Source organism: Cydia strobilella, chromosome 8 (assembly GCF_947568885.1).
Source record: "Cydia strobilella chromosome 8, ilCydStro3.1, whole genome shotgun sequence".
Lineage (NCBI taxonomy): Eukaryota > Metazoa > Arthropoda > Insecta > Lepidoptera > Tortricidae > Cydia > Cydia strobilella.
This window is the reverse complement of record NC_086048.1, coordinates 7,486,226-7,498,371: the sequence shown is the minus strand read 5'-3', so window position 1 is coordinate 7,498,371 and position 12,146 is coordinate 7,486,226. Positions and strand designations below refer to the sequence as shown.

Below are 12,146 nucleotides of genomic sequence, written 5' to 3'. Positions count from 1 at the left end.
TGGTCATGGCGAAGCAGACGCTCACGGGAACCTGTAGGCGCTTGAAGCGGAACGAAAAGTTTTTTGGGATGAGGGGGATGCGCGGGATGAACACGGCTTCTCCGGCGCCACACTCCGTCAGAATCTGCGCCGACATATGTGTTGCGTACGATGTCTTTGGGATCATAATCGAGACTAGCGCTGGCTTGCCGTTTCAGCCGAAAGCGAAGCGACCTGCCTGGCTAGAGCGCCACTGAGTCATGGTGAGAGCACCGTGGTCCTTTTTCAGACTCCTGAGACCGTGCCCCTTGTAACCTCAATGCGTTGCGAGACTTTCGCGAAAGATTCGATTTTTTTCGGGAAGGCATGGTAACGCGTATAAGTCCCAAATCGTTTGACAATTACTCCGCAAACGACATAGAAAAGATTTTTTTTAATGTACCCACCTTCGTGGACATTATTAAGAGGAAAGGGCACGGCCGCTTCTCCATACAAACGCAGTCTCCATTTTCCTCTATCATTATAAAAATATTTTAGGTACATAATTTGATGTATATTTACCATAGCTAAATGCTCCGTTTTCTACGTTTTCCTTTTTTAGATTTTTTGATTATTGTAAAAATTAGGAGCGAAAAACTGATTTCAGGCAAATTTTTTAATGCTTCTAACTTTTATAATAAGTAATTAAAAATTCCAAAAACACAAACGTACACGGGACATAGCTGTGGTTGATACACAACTAATTGTGTCAAAATATTTTGAATAATGTTAATATCAAGAGAGAAAAATGAGGACTAACAGTTGTACGAAAAGGTGATTCGCGCGGGTCCTCCACTTTCGTCTTAGTGCTTAAAGGATGCGATACGTATGAATATGGATGCAATATAATTACGATTAGGTATTTGGCAGAATTATTCTTGGTGTTCCTAAGATGTATTTAAGAAGTGGAGCTACCCAGATTTTTGATGTAGGGGGGTGGGGATGATTAAGATTAGGTTCTAATTCGTTAAGTATCATTTTCAACTAAATCAAGACGTATACGTAGATTTCATGTAAATCAGTTCAGGCGGTTTTTGATTCCCCCTACAATATTACACCTTCCTTTTCAGTTTTAAGGTAATTTTTTTTGGATAAAAACTACCCTACGTTCTTCTATGGGACTATACCAAATTTTATCTAAATCGGTTCAGCGGTTATTGAATCCCATACGAATTTCCACCTCCCTTTTCACACCCTTAAGGGATGATGTTTGAGATTAAAACTATCCTATGCTCTTCCCTAGGACTCAAACTATCTCTATACCAAATTTAAAATAAATTGGTTTTAGCGTGAAGAGGAATCAAAAAAAGTATTTTTTTTTTCATATTCTTTGTGTTTTCACTCCGGAATGGTGTCATTTTGATATCATAAATGAATTCGGCATACCCGATTTATACAAAAACGATACCTAACTTGGCCTAGTAGCTTAAATGATATAGTTATCAAGATAAAGTTTTTAACCCCTTTTTCACCACCTTGGGGGATGAATTTTTAAAAACGCTGAAAGTAATTTTCTTGCTTTTTAATATAATAGCTTTTTGCAGTTTCAAGTTCCTAGCTTAAAATAAAATTTGCACCCCAAGGCAAACTTTCATCCCCTTTTCAACCCCCTGAGGCGTTAAATTTCCAAAAACGTCGAAATTACTTTTTTTGTAATCGTCTTTTATACCTTTCTAAGAAGTGTCAAAGCATTTGTAATGGATTCAAACTTTCAACCCCCTTTTAACCCCGTTAGGGGACGAATTCTTGATAACGCTCAAATAACTTTTCCTGTATTATAATAATATGCCCATATACAAAGTTTCAAGTAACGCACTCGAAAAAAATTAGATCTCCATACAAGCTTTCAACCTCTTTTTCACCTCCTTAGGGAATGAATTTTCAAAAACGCTGAAATTAGTTTTCTTGTATTTCAATAATATATCTTTTTACGAAGTTTCAAATTGCTAGCTTAAAATAAATCTTGAACCCCATACAAACTTTCATCCCTTTTTTAACCCCCTTCGGTTGAGCGATCTCAACCTGATCTGAGGGTGTAAAGGGAATCGAGCTAATGGGAGTTAAAAAGAGAACGAAACTCCGTTAAATTCAGCCGAGCTTCATTAATATATTCATATTCATTTAATCATTACTTTGTGTGTACAAAAAGATCTTATGCTTATTTTATTATGTTTCAACACAATCCTGTAAGGGCACTGGAATGAAATAACACTATTAAATATGTTTACATGTAATGGCCGGCCGTATAATATATAAGGGTGGCAGAGAGATCGACACGACTTGCTTGCCGCTTGGCTAAGCGTAGGCTGATGAGTTAACTGCCGGCCTAGCCAAGGTGACAATCGCTATCGCTTCGCCATCGAATCGCTTTGTGTCTCTCTATCACTCTTCCATATTAGTGTGATAGTGACAGTTGCGTTTCGTTCGCTACGTAGCGTTAGCGATTGGCATGTTGTCTACGGGGCCTGAGCTCTTGGTTCAGTGGTGGTGTAGCTAAGCGTGGGCGAAGTGGGCCGTCGCCCACGGCCTCGCGCCCCAAGGGGGGCCTCGCGCGAGGCCCCTTCGGGCACAGTGAAAGAAAAGGGCCTCGCAGATGCGATTTCGCCCACGGCTAGATTAGTTCACGCTACGCCACTGCTCTTGTTACTTGAACGAACAGCGCCCTTCCGTTTTCTAGCCATACCGCTAAATACGACATACTTTCTGTTAATTAATGCCCTGTTTCTACTAATTGCTTACAAGTTGGCATGGCAATCGTAACGAAATAACAATTATACGAGTTCCGTAAAACACCCTATATTCGCCTACTTTTTGACATATTTTTGAAGTTTCCTCTTAAGGTACATGTTTAATGTGTCAACACTAATGTCTAAATGGTATATATTATGATAACATCTAAATTTAAATTAAAAATAACCCAATTTTATGTATATTTATACCTAAAAAAGGAGCTAAGACAATAGGCGAAGTTTCCTTTATTTTGCCTAATTTTGCCTACCCTATCAAACATGACTGAACATAGGCACACGCCATTAAAATTAAGTTCTACCCTCTGTATGATTCACGTAATTTATATTGAATCGTACGCCGGGGTTATTAAGGTCCTATTACGTACATTTTTTCATCTTAGGCGAAAATAGGAAGTCATCCAGCGTGTTTTCATACATATCACGACGATAATTCAGGGTTGTCAAAAATCATGTTTTAGCCAACTGTTGCAATTAAAGAGGATTTCTGGTTTTTATGTCATAAAACATAAAGCAAGCTGCATAATTGCATGCATCTACATGCAAATCAAGTGTCCACGCAATTTTGCAGCTAAGTGTGCATGATTGAAAACAAAGATTTGTAGGTAGTGACCCAATAAGTAAGTAAATATTTTATAGCATGAACCAAGTTATCTTGTAAAATACCACGACACAAGAAAATAACTTCTTATAATCCATTTCCAAACACATGGTCTATTAAAAAATCATGTCAACAAAAACACCACATGACTCAGTAACTGAGCACTAAACACGTGACTCGGCCATTCTGAAATAACTGAGTCTCAGTTATTTCAGAATGGCCGAGTCACGTGTTTCTTGTGTTCCATTTTTTATGTTTTGAATGGGATAGACTATAAGTTGAGAAAATGGCCCGGAGTGAGGGCCGATAAGTCGTTAGGATCGGTATTGAGAGGAGTCTCGACCTGGGTCAAGGTTGTTAGAAATTCTTCGTACGTCAACTCTGGTTACCGATATACCGATGACTCGAACCAAATGTGTTTTGACAGCCTTGATACCGGCCTCAGCGAGACCTGAAAAGTGAGGGCTGCCTGGCAGATTAAAGGCATAGCAACATCTCCTACGAGACGTTTCTCGCGCCGACATAATTCTTCCCCTGGTCGGACACCAACCGATTACCCCGACCACGACGGGCGACGAGTGTACAGGTACAGCCTTTGAGGTGCACACGAAGACGCAAATGTAAGCCTGTAGGTCCTCGCCCGCGACCCAGAGCTATGTCAAAAGGTCCTCCGAAATCGACAGCAGCGCCAAGTCGCCCATGACCCATGAATGGCGCAGGAGGCAGGAGCATCGAGTGGTCGAACACGGAACCATTTCATGCTTTTCGACGTGACTACGTGGATAGCTCGCTTCAGGGACAGTATCCAGAAATGCTGCGACAACAAATTATGAAACGTTTGAAGGCCTGGGTGCATGAAACGCTTATAGTACTCGTCGATCAAGAGGGAGGTTAGACGATTGCCGCGAGGTAACAAGAGGGGATGTTTAACATCGAATTCGAGAGAGGCTCACGACAGGCGTCCGCCCACCCTCAAGAGATCCGCGTCAATGAGGAATGGAGACAGTTTCTTGAATTCCTTCGGGAGAGAGTTTGAAAGATTGTTCTTCACTTTCTCCGAAGCAAAGTGGTGTTGTTGCACAAACCGCACGAGGAACATGAGTGCCTAATTTCCAGGGGCGTTAAAGGGCCGTCAAACAGGTTGTTGGGCGTCTTTTCGTTTCTCACGTTGTGCACGAAACGAAGACAATATGCGAGGACACGCTGGAGTGTCCTCAGTATCGAGAACTTATTCATTAGGTTGTCTGTCCACGTCTCCTGCACTGAGACACTGAGGACAGTCACCTTGCTCTCTTCGTGTAGGACATCCACGTCGACTGACAACGTTGACTTAGGCCAGTCAGACTTGTCCATCACGAGCCAAGATGGACCCTACCACCAGTTACTATGGCGGATCAGGTCGTCCGGCAAGTCCCCGCGACCCACAGTTGGCTGGGTTGTCGCCAACAATCAGGAGGAATAATCTCCTGGATGTGACTTCGGTTATTGATTCTGCGCTCGTATTTAATTCATCAATATGCTCTTCGTCATTCACTGAATCTAATAGATTACTCTTAATTGATCCCACGATTCAGGTTCAGTTTCTGATTCTAATGAATATTCTAAATCCTTAATTAAAAATAGAGTCCTGGGCTGGGCGTAAGGGATTCAAGAGTTAACGTCCGAGAGGCATATAAATTTGCTACCATGTGATAGGTACTTATGGTTTTCATAACATCTATGACTAAAATTAAAGACTTACTCCCATCTGTAACCCCTCCCCACCAATCCCTAAACCCCGCTCCACCAACCCTAAATCCGGACTAGTAACCGATCAACCCCAAACCCCCCCCCCCTACCCCCACAGCCTCACACCATAAACACCCACTACCCGCCACTAATACTTTTGTAATTTAATTACATATTAATTACTATTTTGCATAACGTGTGCATAACACTACCCAATGTAACGGACAGGGAGAGTGGTGAGGAACAACATAACTTAAGCGCGTAACATGTTTTGAAATACAAAAAAAAAGCAACGAGTACTACCTACTTTTTTCCAGTAAAGTGACAACCCTAAGGGTAGGCGAAGTTTGGAAGGAAGATGGCGTTTTGACCTCCCAGGCGACATATTACAAGATAACTTTTTAATTACGAGTGATACGTGAAAACTAATTATTTCATGCGAAAGATCATTAAATTTCGAATATAGATTGAAGTATTTTGTTGACTCACCTCTTAAATATGTGCCGCTGGAGACAGAAGTATTCATGACCAAAAAAATCATGTCACACCTAACACTCTATAAGAGACCCTAAAAGTGAACATGCTGAAGGTAGACACAAAAAAGTAACAGCAGTGTTGCCTCAAATAAATTACCCAATAGATATGGTAGTTTAATATGTCAAGTTTGATACTAATTTTAGTAGATTATGGAATATTTTTATTTTAGGCGAAGTTTGGCTTTACAGGTGAGATTAGGGTGTTTTACGGTTTCCTTTGTTTTGATAAGAGGATAGGGGACAATCGATTCTCCATACAAACGTAGTCCCCATTTTCCTCCCTGGATATTGACATTATGGAAAATATTTTTACACAAGTTGAATTTTAATCATAGTGGTCGGGCCGTTTGATTTTTTAGATTTTTACTGTATTATAAGTGTTTAAAAATTTGTATGAAGCTTGTTTTTCGCTCCTAACTCTTATAATAATTAAAAAAATCGAAAAAAAACAAACAGTCGGGCATACTTAGCTATGATTAAAATACATCAAATTGTGTAAAAATATTTTCAATAATGTTAACATCCAGAGAGGAAAATAGGGGAATACATTTGTACGGAAAAACGGTTTTGAGGCGGTCAGCCCCTTTCGTCTTAAAAAAGGAAACTTATTTGATAAGTAGATGCTTAATAAAAACGCAATATATGCTTAGCATATTACGTAGTAGAGGTACTCTGAGCAGCAACTTGTAATATTAAGAGGTCCACGAAATATCTACTAGGTATATAATAGTTATTTGTTATACAAGGGTGCAAAGTTGTATTTTACCCGCGAGTGTGGAATTGAAACACGAGCAAGCGAAAGGATTCTATAGTTGAACCACGAGCGAAGCGAGTGGTTCTAAAATAGAATCCTGAGCGTACGAGTGTTTCAACACACGAGAAGTAACATACATTTGCACCCGTGTGTAACACAAAACTTTTCCCCTCACTATAGCGAGGAAAGTGCAACATCCACAGGCGTTAGATCATCTTCATCACTGGAATCACTAATTTTTTTACGATATTATAACAGAAAACACTAGAAATTCAGATTTTTACGTGAGTCAGTGAGAAAAACAGTAAAATTTTTATTGACAATGTTGACATTTCTGTTCTGACGTATGAAATGTCAACGATGCGTTTTGAAATTGCATCGACTCAACTTGTGTGTTCAGAATTATATTTAACATCATTATAAAAAATCTAACGTTTCTTATGGAATTTTAAGGTTTATGACTTAAAATTATTAAATAAAGCTAAATTTGGTATTTTTATTAGATTCTCAAACCATTTATTTAAAGATAATTAATATCGAACGAACCATTATTATGAGCGTTTTACGTTTTGTTATCTGTCAAGCTACTTAAACACGCTCTATCCAAGGTCAAATTACTTTCCCCACTAGTGGATAAAATGCGTTTTTCCCCGCTTGTTTTAAAGGATAAAAGACGGCTTTCCGAGCTAGTGAGGGGAAAATTAAATTTCTTAAGTTCTTTTATACATCCTGAAAATAATTAATTAAGTGCTCAGAAATAAAAGTATGCTTTTCATGAACCCCACGGAATGTTGGGTGTTAGATTGTAATATTGTACTTAATAAGACCCGTTAATATTTTTATGGTCACAAAGTATGAATAAAAAAAAACCAGCCTTCCAAGGTGATGCAAAATCAGACATTTAGGTAAGGTGCAAATAAATTATACCTACATATGAAATAAAACTATGAAAACGGATTATATCGCGTATATTGAATTTATAATACATCCCGACGTTTCGAACTCTTTACAGCGTTCGTGGTACGCTGTAAAGAGTTAGAAACGTCGGGATGTATTATAAATTCAATATACGCGATATAATCCGTTTTTATAGTTTTATTTCATGAGTAACTATCGCGGTAACCGAAGACAATATTATATACCTACATAATTGATTTGCATAATTATGAAAGATTAGCTCGCTTTATACTCGGAGCTCGGTTACACGCGATGTGTAACAGCTTGACCTGCGAGTTGCGACGCTTTGTTATCGACTTTCCGTCTAGTTAACTATTCTATAGAGTAATCCAAGCGGCGCGGAGTTGTGCTGATGGTACGTCTACGTCTAGGGTCGTATGAATAGCGCTGGGATGTTTAGCCAGAGTTGTCGCTAATAGTGTCCCCGTTGAGGGATGTTGACTTGTGAGGAGTGAAAAGTTTTATGACGGTAGCGATGGCGGCGGGCGGGCGGCGCGCCGCAGGGCGCATGCCCGCCACTGCGCCACTATCGGTGCGCTGCCCCCTGGCGGCTCGCACCGCAGTGAATTGCGTAACAAAGCACACTCGCCTTCAAACGCTACGCCGAAAACTTTCGTCCCGTGCGCGCTCGCGGATTGTACGAGCGCAAAACGACTTAACTTTCCCGCGGCGCGCTTTTCCGAACCTACGCGATAATTTTAAGAAACTCACCCATATTTTCAGTACACCCAGGATTTGCTTGCGGCTTTTGTTTTTTTTAAGTTGTTAAAGTTAGTAAGCGGAAAGTGGAAAAGCATTGTGCGGTAATTTAAACAGTGTAAACGTTACGTGTTGTGTTTAATTGGTTATCATTTGTTTTAGTTTGCTTGTTTTGTTTAATTTGGCGAGTGGTAGAAGCCGCCGGTGGCAGCGCTGGTGGGGAATCGATACCAACTGCGGTGGGAGCGGCGAAAGGTAAATTTTATTAGCTCATTGTTTACCAATAAAATGAAACTGTATAGTGTAACTCTTACTATAAAAAAAGAAATTGGAAGTAACTTCAAAGTTTCTTTCAACAATCAAAAGTTTTATGTGTCAAATATAACTTTTTTGAAATAAGTTTGATGGCAATTAGATAATTTAAATGCAAAACGATCGCTTAATAGCACCTATATTTATTGTTACCTAACGTCAAGTAACGTAAATAGTTATTAAAAGTATCCGTATAGATTTAGTGCTATGTTCCTAGCTTCAGGCGAACACAACTCAGTGGCCTTAGTGCTCGAGATAATATTTTATCGAGACACTAAAATTAAACAGGACCGTTAAAAATGTTTCTGTAACAGTCTTACAGCTTACATAACTTAACTAAAAGTGGTTTTCCAAATTTGGGATCCAGCCAAACTGATGACGTACAGTATCCACAGGAAACTAGGTCAAATAAATGGGCTAACATCAACATTTTTACGTTGTACGCAAACTTGTCTGAAATGCCTACTGGAATAGTACTCTAACTAATAAGCATGAATCAGCGGCGTCTAGCGTGCGTAGAACCCACAGTCGTTTAGAAATGTCTTAATAAGTCATTTTATAATACCAAATATAATGTAAGAATGTATATTACAATAGTAGGTATGTACCTACATTAAAGTTAAGCTCATTTTTTAAACTATCTTGCACTTACTTACTGTTTTGAAATATGACGGCAACGATTATCTAAAGCGCGACACAGTATTTTGTCTTTTCAATACCATGGTTTACCCAATAAACAAAACGCATTCTGGTTTAAATTAAATAATATTAGGTACATTGTACATTGACCGATAAATCGATAAATTTTTTGAACGAGGCAGGAAATTGTTCCTTTCGCTATTTCCGAGTCATAAAGGGTTAGGTACTGCAATTCTGTGGTGAATGTAAATTTTTCCTCACCTAATTGCAAAGGTTACGCCTAACCCCGCAGCCAACCCTCGTCAATTAATTATCTCCAGCAAGAACTAGCTCTCAGAATCCCGCTGCGAAGGATTTCCACAAAACTTATAATTGTACCTACACTCGTACTGCTTGTTAAGACCACAAAAACGGCCTGCGGCGAAATGCAGAAATTCTTTTGCTCCAATTTTTGTCCCATTTTTATCCTCTACTAACAATAGAGGACAGAATTAATTACTAAACAAAAAACTATTTTTTTTTATTAATCCCTACCAAATACTGCAAATGCATACCAATTGGATCTTGAAGAAGAAGCAAGCGTACCTAAAACAGTTGTCAATATCGCATTTTACTCATAGTGCGAAGTAAGAAAAACCGGCCAAGTGCGAGTCGGACTTGCGCACCGAGGGTTCCGTACTTTTTAGTATTTGTTGTTATAGCGGCAACAGAAATACATCATCTATGAAAATTTCAACTGTCTAGCTATCACGGTTCATGACATACAGCCTGGTGACAGACAGACAGACGGACAACGGAGTCTTAGTAATAGGGTCCCGTTTTTACCCTTTAAGTACGGAACCCTAAAAATGAAGGTAACGTATTTATTAAAAAAGCTAGCCAACAACATATTTTATTTATTTTTTATAATTAAATGTATAATTTTAAATTATACATATTATATTCTCGCTGCTGAGCAAAGTTGCATGTGTTACGGCGATACCAAAGTTACTTTCAAAAGACAAAATATTGAGTTTTTCGTTCTAACATAAAATTAGAACACACAGCAGAAACCAACTTTGCTCTCGTGTTGCAACAACAAGATTTGAAGAAAATCTTTAGTAGGAAAGTTGCTTGCCGCAGAGGCATTGAACGGTACAAAAAGCCTACTAAGCAAATAAATACCTCATCTACTCTGCAAAATTAATATTCCGTTTTTAAAACGATAATAAATCACATGTAGATTATCTAGACTAGAGTAACTGTCAACACTGGCCATTTGTTTTGTGAGAGGTCATGTTGATTGAAGCTTAATGCTAAATTAATTCTTTTTTTTTTTTTTTACAAAAAGGCAAGCACTTGACCGCAATCTCACCTGATGGTAAGATTTAATTAGCAAAAGAAATGTTTTCAGTGTAAAAAGAATTTTTCGATCTTTAAACATAGATAACTGACAAGTAGGTACAACTACTTGTCAGGTATGATCTATTCATTAAACACGTGGGAGTGATAAATACGGGTGGGGAACTCGGGGACAGTTATCGGTCTTCACTTAATTTGAAATGAACGTATTTATTTATATTCGAGATGTTTCTTTAATATTCTTAAATGATTAACTTGCCTATTGGGACCGTGCACGATGGCAGCGCCGCCTAGCGTTCGCAACATGGTAGGCGCTGTCAAATAATGAGCGCAACAAAATAAATATTATTCCTACAAAATATTTACTATAATGCACAACAATGTGCGGAATCTTTTCATTTTTAGGGTTCCGTACCTCAAAAGGAAAAAAAAAGAACCGTTTTAGGATCACTCGTGCGTCTGTCTGTCTGTCCGTCTGTCACAGCCTATTTTCTCCGAAACTACTGGACCAATTAAGCTGAAATTTGGCAGACATATGTAAGTCTGTGACCCAAACACGAACATGTAACGTAAACAAATGAATTTTAAACATGGGGGCCACTTTTGGGGGGTAAATGAGAGAATTAAAAAATAAAGTTTTTCAAAATATATCGCGTTACATATCAAATGAAAGAGCTCATTGTGAAAATCTTAAATATATATGTTTTATAATTTTAAGAGAAACAGTTTAGAAGTTATTCAAGAAAATGACCATTCCCCCCCTTTATCTCCGAAACTACAGGGTCAAAAATTTTGAAAAAAAATACACAAAATAGATCTTTACCTATATATTACAGGAAAACCTATTAGAAATGTGCAGTCAAGCGTGAGTCGGACTTAATTACTTATTTTTGATCCGATCCCTACGGGTTTTTAAAGACATTTCACATAAAAAATACGTCGTTAAATTGTGTAATGTACGGAACCCTTGGAACGCAAGTCCGACTCGCACTTGGCCGGTTTTTTAATGTTAAATGCACTTGGTTTTGCTTTACTGAAAATAGTAAAAATCATCTGTGTTTTTTATATTACTCGGTAAATTTTCTTCGTTGTTGTTTTCTTACAAATTCAATGGGAAAATGTATGGTTCATTATGTTTTGATGGCCCACTTCGTGGTCCTCTTCCTGGGGATTGACGTTTTTCGGGGATTCGTTTTTTACTGTCGACTTTATGACGTCACAGCATAGTTGCTGTGACGTCGTGGGGTAGTCCCCCACCACTTTCGCGCTTGTTATCTCATATATTATATTTGTGTTCAGGATATCATACTGAATGCACTGATACCAAATAACTATAACCATATTCGAGACGACATGAGCGAAAATCGATAAAAGGCCAGGCCACTATTAGTGATCTATTGACCATTTAAAGTGGGTGCCAGTTTCCACATTACTTTCGATGTAATGACAGTAATCATTTGTCAGCTACGTAAGGATGACATGCAATTACCTTAATTGAATACCGGGTCAGTATCTTTAATAAGGAGGTATCAGAATCACAACGAAAAGTTACGAGGCTAGTTGTACGTGACTGCGGCGCTGCTTGTCATATTAAATATGATACTTTTGTAGGTACATACATATTGTATGTTTGTGTAGATAATGTTTACAAAAAGTAAGTAACTACATTTGACATAAGAGTTTTTGTATAATGATATTTTTATATAATTTTGTATGATCTACTTGGAATGATTATTATTTCATGTTCATTTTATTTAGTAATTTTAACCAAAATATCTTATAAAATAACTTCGTTTCTGCGGAAGGTACCAACC

The 12,146-nt window shown here is 38.4% G+C and overlaps 1 protein-coding gene across 21 annotated transcripts in view; it reads left to right on the top strand.

Annotated features, from left to right (window-relative positions):
- The first annotated feature begins 7,602 nt into the window (after positions 1–7,602).
- Positions 7,603–12,146, top strand: part of LOC134743571 (glutamate-gated chloride channel) — a 105,657-nt gene continuing 101,113 nt past the window's right edge. For 4 of the 21 annotated variants that reach the window (XM_063677093.1, XM_063677096.1, XM_063677094.1 and 1 more), the window contains exon 1: positions 7,604–8,295. The gene's annotated coding sequence lies outside the window, so the exon portion shown is untranslated. Of the gene's footprint in view, positions 8,296–12,146 lie in introns of all 21 variants that reach the window. The other 17 variants (XM_063677104.1, XM_063677099.1, XM_063677106.1 and 14 more) reach the window with 10 other exon arrangements.